The sequence below is a fragment of the Lactuca sativa genome, chromosome 4 (assembly GCF_002870075.4).
Source record: "Lactuca sativa cultivar Salinas chromosome 4, Lsat_Salinas_v11, whole genome shotgun sequence".
NCBI lineage: Eukaryota > Viridiplantae > Streptophyta > Magnoliopsida > Asterales > Asteraceae > Lactuca > Lactuca sativa.
In genome coordinates, this window is record NC_056626.2 from 390,343,887 (window position 1) to 390,357,395 (window position 13,509).

The window sequence follows — 13,509 nt, forward strand, 5'->3', positions numbered from 1 at the left end:
GTCTGTATAAAATGCATAACTTTCTCACCTAGCATCCGTTTTTTACTGTCTATATATCGTTGAACTCCTATTAACGAGATATTCAATTCTCGCTTAGATTGTTTCATCTAAAACTGATCGATCAAAAATTCGATTTCTGAGTTGTATACTATGACGTTGAATCTTAGAAAAATCATAACTTTCTCTAATGAAGTTAGATTTAGACATTCTCTATATGCAAACTCTCGATTAAATAACTACTACGGATTTTTTTTAGATCACTAAGGCTAAAAATTAACCTAATAAAAATTACTTTTTACTATGCGTCTTGCCGTATCGGGCCCGAATTGCGAAACTTCATGTAACATCCCGGAATTCAGGTCATAGATTGTGGACGGCCAATTCATAGTAAATCTCTTTGTAATTTGACTCATTGAGTTTTAGTGCATCTTTTGTAAAATAAAACAGTTCATTACAACTATTATAAGATACCAGGTTGTATCTTACTTCCAAATATACAAATTGGTAAACGAATCAAACAGCTCAAACTGCAACCCTAGTTAATGCGTCTGAAAAAATGTAATTTCATATTAAGCAGTTGTAAGCGAAACAAACAATCTTATCTACTAGTAAATGTTTCCCTGTGTCCAAATATATAACGAACATCCAAAACAAAGTCTGTATGCAAAAGTTATGACCGTTATAAGAATCCAAATCAGTATAATACTGATTTTTTTAAAACTAATAAAATTGTTTCTAACCGTTGAGGGACTTACACACCTCAAATGGAAATTCCGGGAACGTTTTTGGACTCATATCATAGTCTATTATTTAATTTCATACTAGAAATATTTTTAACAAAATCTTTGTAAAATTTGAAAAATCGAACATTTCAGCTTAATTAAACGCAAATCTTTAAACTCAATTTCATTGTGTTCTACAACTCGAAAAATTATTCCATTGAGCTTTTGGAATCCTTGTAACCAAGACCATCATTCTCCATTTTTTGAAAAATTATTTAATATCGAGATCAATTGAACGCGTATTGAGACAACTATTTTGTGAATTTTAATGTCATAAGTGTGACATTACCCATTTTAGTACCATAAATCAACATTTTGACTCAAACATTCGGCCATGTATTAATGCTTGAAATACATGATTAATTTATTTAAAGCAATATATCAGTGCATACATAAATACATGATGAATTGCATCTTATTACCCAAATACTTACATTTGTGTGTATAACTAATGAAATATCTTTATATTTGATTTTGTTGTACAACTTAGATTATCTAAGAATCTACCAAATATATACATAATCCATACATTCATACACTCAATTATTTTACAAGCACTTGATTGAAAGATTAAACTTACTTGCAAGATAAAAACCAAAGTACATCAAAGTCATCTACCAAAATTATAAATATATACAAAAACCAAATTCTCATGTGTCTAGATTTACTGTAGCCAAAAGTTCCTATTTCTATGCACAATGTACAAGTTATCTTAATAGCCAACTTTTTTATCTCCAAAAATGGAATTCTCATTTGTTTCTAGATTTATTGTAGCTAAATTGCCTATTTGTATGCACGATGTACAAGTTATCAAAGCAGTCAACTTTTTTTATCCTCATTTACTAAGTCCACTTCTCCAATCTTCGTCATTAAAATAATATACATATTTGGTTAATTTCTACATTATATAAAAATCTAAATTTCATCGTACTTTAGAATACTTTAGAATGCAGACATGCAAATTAATAAAAAGAAATCACTACATATATAATATTGTATTTAAGATATACTCTAAAATTTTGATTTTTACATTAGAAAAAAATTGAAATACAAGATTAAAACGGTGTGGTGAACATTTTTTATATCTATAATAATTCAAGAAACTGTGATATTTAATTAATTATAACTCCAAATACACAAAAATATAACACAACAATCCGCAGCAACCCACGGCTCAATTACTAGTCTCATCAATTGTACAGAAAATTACACTCAAATTGACTATTACACCCCACCTCTTCCTCCCCACGTTTCCTAGCCCATTCTCACAAACAATTCCATGTACAAAATCATTCAAGTGAAGATAGAGATAGTACACAAATTGATCACCTCATATCTTTCACTTCTTCACTCACGTACTCCTTCTCCTTCACGCAAACACATACAAATTCACTCACAACTTGCACAAACACACAAAGTATGAATGATATGCAGTGTATTCATATAGCTACATTCATCATTCCTCCTTCCTCTTGAAGTCCCTCCTTCGTTTCTCCTCTTGTTCCTGTCAAGCAAAGCAACAAAACACGATCTTTTCTTCTTCATTTTTCTATCAAAGAAACTATTGGAGGTGGTTTTCTTGTGGTTTTTCTGGCGAGACCAAGAGGGCAGCAGCCCCAATTTCTTGTTTCCTTCTCCTGAAAAAAAAAATAAAATAAATAAAGCAAACAAACGCACCCTTGATTTCCTTTGCTGCTGCCATCCTTCCCCTTATTTGTGTGTTATCAGACTAGAAGAAGAAGCAACAAGGAGGCTGCTGGAGCAGCCCCCGTCGCACCTTCCCTTCCTTCCCGACGAGCTCCGCTGCCAAGCACCCCCCACTTGAGTGCTACTGTTCGTTTTCCTCCCATCAGACCCCCTCTTCTGGCCTTACCCCTCGCACCTTCTCTTCTTCTCCTATCGAGATACTGTCGCCGAAGCCTCGCCTTTGCTGCTGTTGCTGCTCGCATACCTCCAAGCAGACCGGTACTCCCCTTCTCCTTTCGCACCTCATTATCGGAGCAGGAAGAGAGCAACCTCGCTGCTTCTTCCCTTCCTTTTTCGGTCTCGTCAAACCCGGAGACGCTCCCTTCTTGCGATCGATCGACAAAAAACCGGATTTCCTAACTGCCTGCGAGCCTTCATGCTTTCCTTCTTGACTTCAATCGTCCGTTTGTATGTTCTATCCGCTTTCATTCGTTGCTTCATTATCCCTCAACAAATGATGAGGGCAAAAAAAGCCCTAAATCCTTTTTATTTTTATGAAATGACCAAACTAACTCCCTTATGGAACCATTAATTCAAAATAAATCCCAACCTACAAACTTTGATTTAAATTAAGCATATCAGCCCCTTTATTGGAAATGTTTAACAAAATAAGTCCAAGTCTCAAACTTTAATTCCTCATAAACCATTTCAGTCGCTCCCTTGTTTAAATTACTACAAAATCAGTCATTTCCGTGATTTATTTCAACCAAAGCAGTCCTACGTTGGTTAGTTAAATTATCAAACAACCACTATAGTTTAGTGAAGTTACAAAAAAAATCCTTATAGTGTAAATTCGTTACAAAATAGTCTTGAAAGTATTTCAAAGCTCAAGAATCGTGGCTTTATGGTTTCTCATGCCTAGCTTCTCAAAATAAACCGATTTCATAAAAATCGAATTCACGCTTCAAGGGTGAGTTGGATTGGAGCGTTTCTTATATCTCCAGAATCCTTGTCATAACTACTTCAACTTTCGGATATTCGAACTAATTTTTATCCTATTTTAGATCCGTATTTTATTCCTATTTTATTATATCGTTATAAGCACATATATTGCATATAATTACACATAAATCATTTAATACTCAAATAATTATTCTTTATTACTTCAAAATAGGTTACAATTTTCGAACCTAACTGTAACATCATCTTATTAATGCCTAGTGGGAAACGCTGGCATTACACACATTGTATGTGTCTCCATTTCACATGTCCCTACACCTCATCCTATTCACATGTCCCCACACCTCATCCTAAAACGAAAAAGACGAACATATCATTTCAAATATAAGCAATATGATACACACTAATCTCACACACACCTATATACACCTATCATTATAGAATTATTTCGTTCACATTTTTACCTACCTTCTTAACATACTAACATCGCATACAATCGCAAATAACAATCCTATACCTTTACAAACCTACATATACACATCTTGGGTGCTTGTTTTACTCAAATATTTTATCCAATATACCTCATAATCTTGCACCTTGTGAAACACCATGTTTAGTGGTGGACGTGGGACAAAATCTTAGGGGTAGCACCCCTGAATTTTGGGATAGTATGTCGGAAAATTCACATTACGCTGGAAAATTCAAAAAAATTTACATTGTTCTGCAATACTTGAGGGGTTGCATGAACCTCCTCGGGAACCCCCTAGATCTGCCCCTAAACATGTTTCTTCCTCGGGTACCAAAGCAAACATGTAATTTATATTCGCATACATTTCTCAAATTCATTCCAATCATATATCATCTTGTAACGTTCTAAGAACATTTTTTCCTACTGAAACTTTCCTAAATACCGACCCACCTAATCTGACTTCCTCGATGAAACTAAACCATCCCCCTACATAAAACATCACCAACATGTATCACCATCTTTAACCCCAACCTTACCAAACCTAACATCCCTGATCCAACCCTATTCCCCTCATATAGTCTAGTGTGAATAATCCACCACCTTTGACTACTCGCCAGCCCACCTGCCTTCATCCTCTTAGTTCAAACATCCTAATCCCGGTTCACTTCACTCCTCTTAGTAATCCTACACCTCTTCTAACCCTCAAATGTCCTCCATCCTTAACCTATTTATCTCCCTACCATATTATCCCCTCATTACCCTAACCCTCCTCATTACACCTAATGCAAACCAAATCCAAAAGTAGGATTAATATCAAACCAAATCCTCTCTTTCGCACCCAAAAAATCTATCATAATCAATCTAAACCGATGGTTACCTTATTTAATCAAAATTATAATATAACATACCAAATTTCAACCATTTTTTTAAATATAACTAAATCATCTCAAAAATCATTTTTATAAAATTTTATAAAAACATTTATCAATCATCATCACCAAATAAGTCAAAACATATATCAGAGATTGTAGAAATCAAGAAGCATAACAATCTCGATTCATGTACAGTTAAGTCGCACCCTTTGGAACACTCTGAATGCATTTAACTTTAAAACGTAAGCACAAAGGCTAGTGAGTTCCAAAATATAATATACATGCATATACATACAATGAAAACCACCTGATGGACGACCATCATTCATCATTTCACTATCTGACAACCCGAAATTTTCATTCGGTCAAACCCTAAAAGTCAATCACTTCATAAATTAAGTCAATTTCATTTCTATGTGTTTTTAACAAATTTAAAGTTCGTTTGACTATTATAATAATTATTCTTTAAACGATCGGGTGAAAGGATGTGTTGTCTCGAGTCTTGAAATTTCAAAATCGCGAGTACCACGTAGCTTAGAAGTTCACGGCCAAACTTTTATGTTTGGGCCTTAAATTACCCCAGAAAACGTAAACTCATGCTTAAGCATGAGTTTACTCCCCAAAACACTTCACTTCTCATTTGCAACCTCAAGAGTAAACTCCAAACACTCTCAAGTATCATCCCGGTTTTCGCCCGATTTCCCGAAAATGTAAGTATTTCTCGACTTGATTAGTTGATATAACATAACAACTAGTGATTACACATCTTTTCATCCATCCATTTTTGTGTTTTGATTAGATTTCCAAAACACCAAGAACAAACACTAGTGTTCTTGGGCCCTTAGCACCTTTTCAAGCTTCTAACTAGTAAGTACTCTCACCCTAGTGTATTGTAAAGCTTACTACCTTGCTAAACACCAAGATAACGTCCCAAGAACACCAAGAGTAAGGTGTTTACAGTCCAAGAAGTTCTTGGCCGTGAACACCAATTAAAGGTGCCAAAGTGTGCTTTAAATTCTTCCTAAGCCTTGGACACTAGACTAGATTCATTCCTAGTTAAGTTAGGGACTAGAAAACATCAAAATACCATAACCCTAAAGGGTTTACGGCAGTAAACCCAAAAGAATATGGTCTTAGGGACGTGAACTCTCCAAAGGGGGGGAATTGTGCCCTAATCTCTTCCAAAGGCTTAACCATCAAGTAGAAATGCTTCTAAGGGTCTTGTAAAGCATCAAATCATCAAATGGTTAAGGGGATATGAGCTTACGGCCGTAAACTCATGAGTTTACGACCGTAAACTCATTTGTTGAGTGCCTAAGAACCGTAAACTCCCTTAGGGAGTTTTCCTTGAACCCTACACTCACTAGCTATGCCCTACAACACTTGGTTGCAACCCTTGTGATCTTTAACACTTGAAACAAAGTGTTACCATGTTCTAGAGTGTCTTAACTTAAATTATTAGAGATAAAAGGCCTAATTAGTTATTTATATCTTGATTATATGATAACTAGGCTCGTTGTGTGTGTACAAGTCTCCACTTGTCACCTAGCATCGTATCCGACACTTCAATCCAATCCACTCACTACAGGTGAGTTCATACCCCTAAATTAATCTTTTAATTGTTTTCAAATGTTTATAAATACTTTTATGGGGGGAATACAAGTAAAGTTACGATAGTTATCATCTCAATCACATGTGATTAATAACTATCAACAAGTGAATCTCTTACTTTCAAACTGTGTTACTTCAAACTGTCTTAAAAACTCTTTGACATATCAAATGCTTTTACGAAACTTCTTTTATACTTTTATATTGTAAATTGCATGCCTAGATATGTATAGTTATATAAGTAATGTTTGAAGGACTTAGGAAGGCCAACCCGCCTTATTTCCTTTTCCCCGTTGGGATATGGTCTGGTAGGATATCGGGTATCCGTCCAATGGTCGTTTAAATATTAGTTATATATCATGTGTACATATCTAGTCATAAAGGTTCTTCCAGTCAATTCAATACCCTAGGTATCAAGGGTATACTCCCATGTTCATACGTACAAGTTATATTACTAGTAAACTACAATAGGCGTAGTTTAGGGTTTTACTAATACTAAAACATAGAACGATGAATCATTCAAAGAGTCAGTTCATACATGAGTCATAACTTATAGCGATGAGAAACAAACATAATACATGTAAGTCCCTAATCTTCCTGTGTATCAATCAGATCTGTTTGATGGTGCGGAATCTCAATCAAACGGATGATGTTAGATCAAATAGAAGAGAAGGAGAAGAAGAATAATATGAATCTTGTATGTATTGATATGAATGAAGATCCGGATACAAGATTCACACACACTAACACACACTCTCTTTTCTCTCTCTATAACACCTTCAAATGCACACACTTAAGCTCCTTGGTGTTCATCACTCTTCTCCTCACACCCCTCACCCCTATATGTACATGAGAATATGGGCCGGGTAAACATGGGCTGTAAATAGGGTTTACGGCCGTAAACACCCCCATGACCGTAAACTTGACCGTAAACACATAAGATATTACATAAAAATACAATTTCCTAGAAAAGCAAAGTATAAACCAAAATATTAACCCAACAATCTCCCCTTGGTTTATAGCTTTCTTTTCTCTTCTTAAATGACCAAACAAGCTCCCCCTAAAAAGTAGTTGGCTTTCTTGATAATCTTCATTGGGAACTTGGCTTCACAGCATTAATCTTCAAATTCTTCACGACTTCAAGATGAACTTGATGAATCTTTAATGAATGACTTCATCTTGAGCGATTGGGCATTTCTTCAGAATTTGGCATTGAACGCACGTTGGGTGAGGAGACTTTACGTACTGATTCTTGAAAGATAGTGCTTTCCGCTTGAGAATCTTCAGAGAGAAACATCAGAGAGAAAAAATCTTCTAGATCACTTCAGCAGGTACAAAGATAGCAGCAGACTGATTGAGGAGGCTTCAATGCAATCCGTCACATATTCTTCAATTGCAGCTTCACCTTGCTTCTAGGGTTGAAGGATTAAATGTTAAAAGAATAATCTTCATTTCTTGCTCCTTCGAATGTGAATTCTTCGATGCTCACGGACGAGGCTTTGGCTCAGAAATCTTCAACACAAACTCCATGAGTCTTATCTATACCTGAAATCACTTTTCAAGACAAAACAAAACTAAAAGAAAACTTAGCACACAAATTAAAACAGAAACAAAAATATTTTTGGATTTTTGATTTTTTTGAACAAGAAATAAAATAGAAATAACACTATTTTTTGGATTTTTAATTTAATTTTTTTTCTTTGATTTTTTTTTTGAATTTTTTTTATTAATTTTAGTTTTTTTTAATTTTTTTTAATTCTCCCCTAATATTTAAATTAGAAGAAACTATGACAAATTTAACAAAAATAAAAATGATATCTAACTTTAAGAATGATTTGGGATCAATGTTTTTAGACAACCTTTATCCACTTGTCTGTACCTTCCATATTCACATCTTTGTGTGGTCGATCGTCAGTATTGTGGTCCACTTAAACACGAAAAATTTGTGACAGATTTAGGACATACTATTTGTTACGAGACATGATAAACTTAAAATCCTAAAATTTATATCTGATCCTAATTTCTTAGATACTATATCTTATGGTCCATTCATCTGACGACGACCAGGGATATTGTTGTCCACCTAAATTGAGCAGCGAGATCTATAGACAATCTGTATGAGTTCAATTTGAAGTGTACTGGAACGTGTTTCCCGCTTCCTGATATGCCCCAGCCATCAAGAACTTCCAGAGTACTCCTTACACCGGGTGAGCAGACAACCATTCAGAGAGAGGATAGATTTAGAATTCTATTACTTATTACTTATTACTTCAGAGGGGTTGAGAAGTAGAAGGTTGCATATGCTGTGTATCAGGTCAGATTAGAAGTCGCGTAGAGGAGACAACATATGGCTAACAGATAAGAAGTCTTTCACATATATAACCTGCAGAGAAATAGAGTTGCATATGTTGTGTACCAGGTCGGATTGGAAGTCACGCAAAGGAGACAACATATGACTAACAGACAGAAAGAAAGAAAATGATATTCTACAGACCTAAATTATCGGAATTTACCAGTCGCCCCATCCAACCGGAATTAAGGACAGAATCCGCACATCGAGGAAAAGTTAAACCACGGTTCCAAGTACGGGTTCAATTAATGTGACGAGTAGATTCCCATATATATCTCCCTGCTCAACCTATCCGAGCGTCGTATTGTCAGGCTGAACGGATCTAACTAGGTCAAGATTTGTCAAGTCTATAAATTTCCTAAGTTCAACTCTCCCTAGTCAAGTCCATTTAAAAAATTTCGTGCCTACCGACGCATCAAACCAGAGCATAGACCCTTCAACTTCAGGTACGTTACGCAGACTCAGGTTGTCTGTTATCACATGATCATATCACTTCCCAAAACAACTCCCTCAATCACATATCATAACCAACATATTTTTTTTGATTTTTTGATTTTTTGATTTTCTAATGTTTTTGGATTTTTTAAAATTTTAAAATTTTTGTTTTGTTTTTATTTCTCCCCCTAAATTTGTGCATAGGAGAGAAACTAAAGTAAATGCGCAAATTTAAACTATCCTAAAACAAAAACTTTTGTTTAAAGCGAATCAGCTTAAGAAAAACTCATGAGTATAGAGAAGAAAACTCAAACTGTAAGTCACCGATTGAATTTGCATCCAGAAGGTCTGAGAACAGCACACATTCTCCCAAACAATGTTCTGAGTGTTGTACAGTTGAGAGATATCTCCTATCAAGCACAAACCTCGTGAGTGATCACTTCTTTTCTTCCCTTCCCGCAAAAGACACATTCTCCCAAACAATGTTCTGAGTGTTGTACAGTTGAGAGATATCTCCTATCAAGTGCCAGGAACAACCACTACCAACAAACCGAAGTCTGATGATATGCCTCCATAGCTGCTCCGTCACAGAGCGGGATTAGTTGGTCTTTGGAACCCAATCCATTTTGAAACTGGGTTGACCTTTTTCATCCTTGCACGGTACTTTCTCCCAAGACATATCCTGTTTATCACAAACAGAAGATGTAGAAACGTTAGAAGCATTAGGAGATTTAGGAGAGTGAGCCTTTGGTACCCATTTGTAGTTGGGTTTAACCCATTTTTTTTTCGATCTGATGGGTGGCTCAGATCTTGATGTCAGCCGTTGAGATGAATTTGATTTTGGCTTCACAGGAGCATCTCTTGGATTGGACTTCTTGGCCGACATTCCCTTCTTTACTTTGGGATTTTGATTCTTGGCCTTGTGGGTTTGATTCTTGGCCTTCTGTGCATTCCATTCATCATGTTCTGATCGTGACCTTGAGGGGTTTCTTTTGGAGTATCTCCCTCTTGGCGCGTTTTTCCATCCTTGTGCATAGTAGGGAGCATATGCGCGATTAGGAAAGTTTCAAGCAATGTGTCCAGGTGTTCCACAGTGAAAACATGTCTTTGTCTTCACTGTGAAGTTGTTTCTTCCTGCCCCTGGTGGCATGTCTTTTCCTTGTTTCTTATTGTTCCCACAAGCACAATTGTAACAAGAACTTTGTTGCGTTGGAATTGGTGGCTTGTATTTCTCAACAACATGTTGATCAGAAGCAGATGAGTTCGAAGCAACAAATTCAGAGCTCAAGGAGATGTTGTTTTGTTCAGTGGTGTTCTCCTTGTTCTCATCTTCTACTACTTTACCTGCATATGAAGTAGATGTGCTAGAAACAGGAACATCAGTATTTTCAAACAAATAATCAAATATGTCAAAAAAATTTAACTCAACATGATCTGATGCAAAAGCATCAAAGGCATCACAAGATGTATCATCAACTTTATCATCAGAAACAGAAGGTTGTTCATAGGAAACAAAAACATCAATAGGTCCTCCGACTCCATGATTTGCCTGGTCTAAGGGTTGATTTGCAGGGGAAGTAGAAATGTTAGTATTTTCAACATTGATAAATCCTCCTGACACAAAACCAGATGGCTTTCCATAAACCATGAATGGTTCGTTGGCAATCTCCTCTTTAGACAAAGGTTGATACAGATATGTATGATTAAAAGGAGGAGGTACATTATCGTATCCTAAACCCTTTGACTGATTTCGTTTGAAATCCATGCAATGATCGATCATGTTGGCAACTACCTCGCTTGATCCATCAAATTTTTGAAAAGCAAAGTTTGCAGAATCAAATCTTTTCTTCAATGTATCAAGCTCAGCAGTCAGCGCATCATTTTGCCTTTTAACATAATTATACAATTCACATTTCTCACTGTATTCTGATTGAATTCTTCTAAAGTCTTTTATTTTAGCTTCTAGTTGGGCCTTAAGGGGTTCCTGTCCTTTCCTGAGTTTATATCCTTCATATCTCAGGTCCTCAACTTCTCTTTTTAATAAATCAATTTGGTCCCGAAGAAACTTAATCGTAGTTTCACAAGATGGAGTACATGAAGCTTTAGTAACTGAAACGTTTGAAGAACTCATTTTTTTTTTTAAATATGCCCTTTAACTAAAAACTCAAAAGTCTACCTCAAAAGTCAAATTTAAAACGTCAAACTCAAAAGTCAAACCGAAAAGCTAAATTTGAAATTTTAAAAGTCAAACGAGAAGGTCAAAGTTTAAAGTCAAAGGTCAAACTTTAAAGTCAAAGTCAAAGTCAAAATTTTAAGTAAAAAGTCAAAAATAAAAGTCAAAAAATAAAAATTTAAATTCTTTGGTTGAAAAGGAAATTTAAAAATGAAAGAAATTGATTTTTGGGGTTAAAAGTGTTAAATATGTGAAATTAGGGTGCGTCTAGAAGTGTTTAAGTTCAAAATTTCGAAAGGAAATCACTAAGGATCGTTTGGTCGAGTTGGCAAGGCGTGCTGGCTTTGAACTAGAGGTCCCGGGTTCGATCCCCGCAACCCCAAAATCCGCTTCTATTTTTTTTATGAAGGCGCTGATGCAAGGCTGCAAGGCTCTGATGCGAGGACGAGGCCGATGCGAGGCGAGGTGAGGATCCGTGGCGCGAAGGCGAAGACCTGGTGCGAGGATGCGAGTCCGTAAATGCTGCTGACCGTAAACGCGAGCCGTAAACTCCGAGGCCTCGGGCCGTAAACCTCGGACGGTAAGCTTCGGGCCGCAAACTCCGGACCGCTAGCCATTCAAGAGTCGTAAACACTTCGCAGATCTCGTGAAAAACAGCGTTTTTCACCCTTTTTTGCTCCAAAACTCGATCAAAAACTCGTTTTTATCAAAAACGCAAAGAACAAACCGCCCTTAATTTTTTGAGATCTATCCAAAAATGCAAGAATCTTTCCAAAATAAGATCAAATCAGCTCCAGATCTGAAAAAAATAGATTGATACAACCAAGCTCCGATACCAATTGTAAATCCCTAATCTGCCTGTGTATCAATCAGATCCGTTTGATGGTGCAAAATACCAATCAAACGGATGATGTCAGATCAAATAGAAGAGAAGGAGAAGAAGAAAAATATGAATCTTGTATGTATTGATATGAATGAAGATCTGGATACAAGATTCACACACACTAACACACACTCTCTTTTCTCTCTCTAGAACACCTTCAAATGCACACACTTAAGCTCCTTGGTGTTCATCGCTCTTCTCCTCACACCCCTCACCCCTATATATATATATATATATATATATATATATATATATATATATATATATATATATATATATATATATATATATATATATACACACATGAGAATATGGGCCGGGTAAACATGTGCCGTAAACAGGGTTTACGACCGTAAACACCCCCATGGCCGTAAACTTGACCGTAAACACATAAGATATTACATAAAAATACAATTTCCTAGAACAGCAAACTATAAACCAAAATATTGACCCAATAATACATAGTGATGAGAAACAAACATAATACATAGTTATGAGAAACAAACATAATACATATTTATGAGAAACAAACATAATACATAGTAATGAGAAACAAACATAATAGATAGTGATGAGAAACAAACATACATGCTAGACAGAGAAAGAACACACAATACAACTAGCACATACATTACATTCAGTTATGTGAGCCATTAAATGGGTCATGGCACTACCTTCCATGACCGTTTTTGTATCTAGAATCTCCTTAATTGGGGAGTGTATGAGTTTGCATATAGATCTATACTGGATTGACTATCCTACACCTTGCTGCTCGCTACAGTGGGACTTTCAAGTCTACGGGTGCCAAATGTCATTTCTTACGGCGTCTTACATCGTCGTTTTACTATTGAGTCGGTAGCAGGGTATAGGCCGATCACATGGTACTTTAAATAACAATTGGTTTAAGGTAGTTAGTACAGCAGTAGTTACTTAATACAACACTACAGTACTATAATATTTTTCCTATTACATTCACTTCGTGAACATTCACACGATGCACGGTAATGTAAAAACTATATTTTTGGTTAATGATAGTCGGATTTGGGAAAATACACACTCTTACAAGAGACACACACAGTTACTAGATGCCTTGGTAGAAGGCTACTCTTAGTAGGAAACATAGGGTTTTCTAGGATAGTTCAAACAAATACATACTTTACAAAACTTATACATTACATCTCACAAACATCTTACAAATGCTTTCATACAAACTCAGACACTAATATACTTATGATCTCACCAGCTTTAAAGCTGATACTCGCTTTCAAAATAACTTGTATTCTCAGGTCGC

General features: G+C 35.8%; 1 long non-coding RNA gene across 1 annotated transcript; it reads right to left on the reverse strand.

Annotated features, from left to right (window-relative positions):
• Nucleotides 1-1,876: 1,876 nt before the first annotated feature.
• LOC111884139 (uncharacterized) lies at nucleotides 1,877-3,141 on the reverse strand. Its single transcript, XR_002847611.3, has 2 exons — nucleotides 2,460-3,141; nucleotides 1,877-2,286 (listed from the first exon to the last, which is right to left on the reverse strand). It is a non-coding gene; the product is annotated as an uncharacterized LOC111884139 (long non-coding RNA).
• Nucleotides 3,142-13,509: the final 10,368 nt, after the last annotated feature.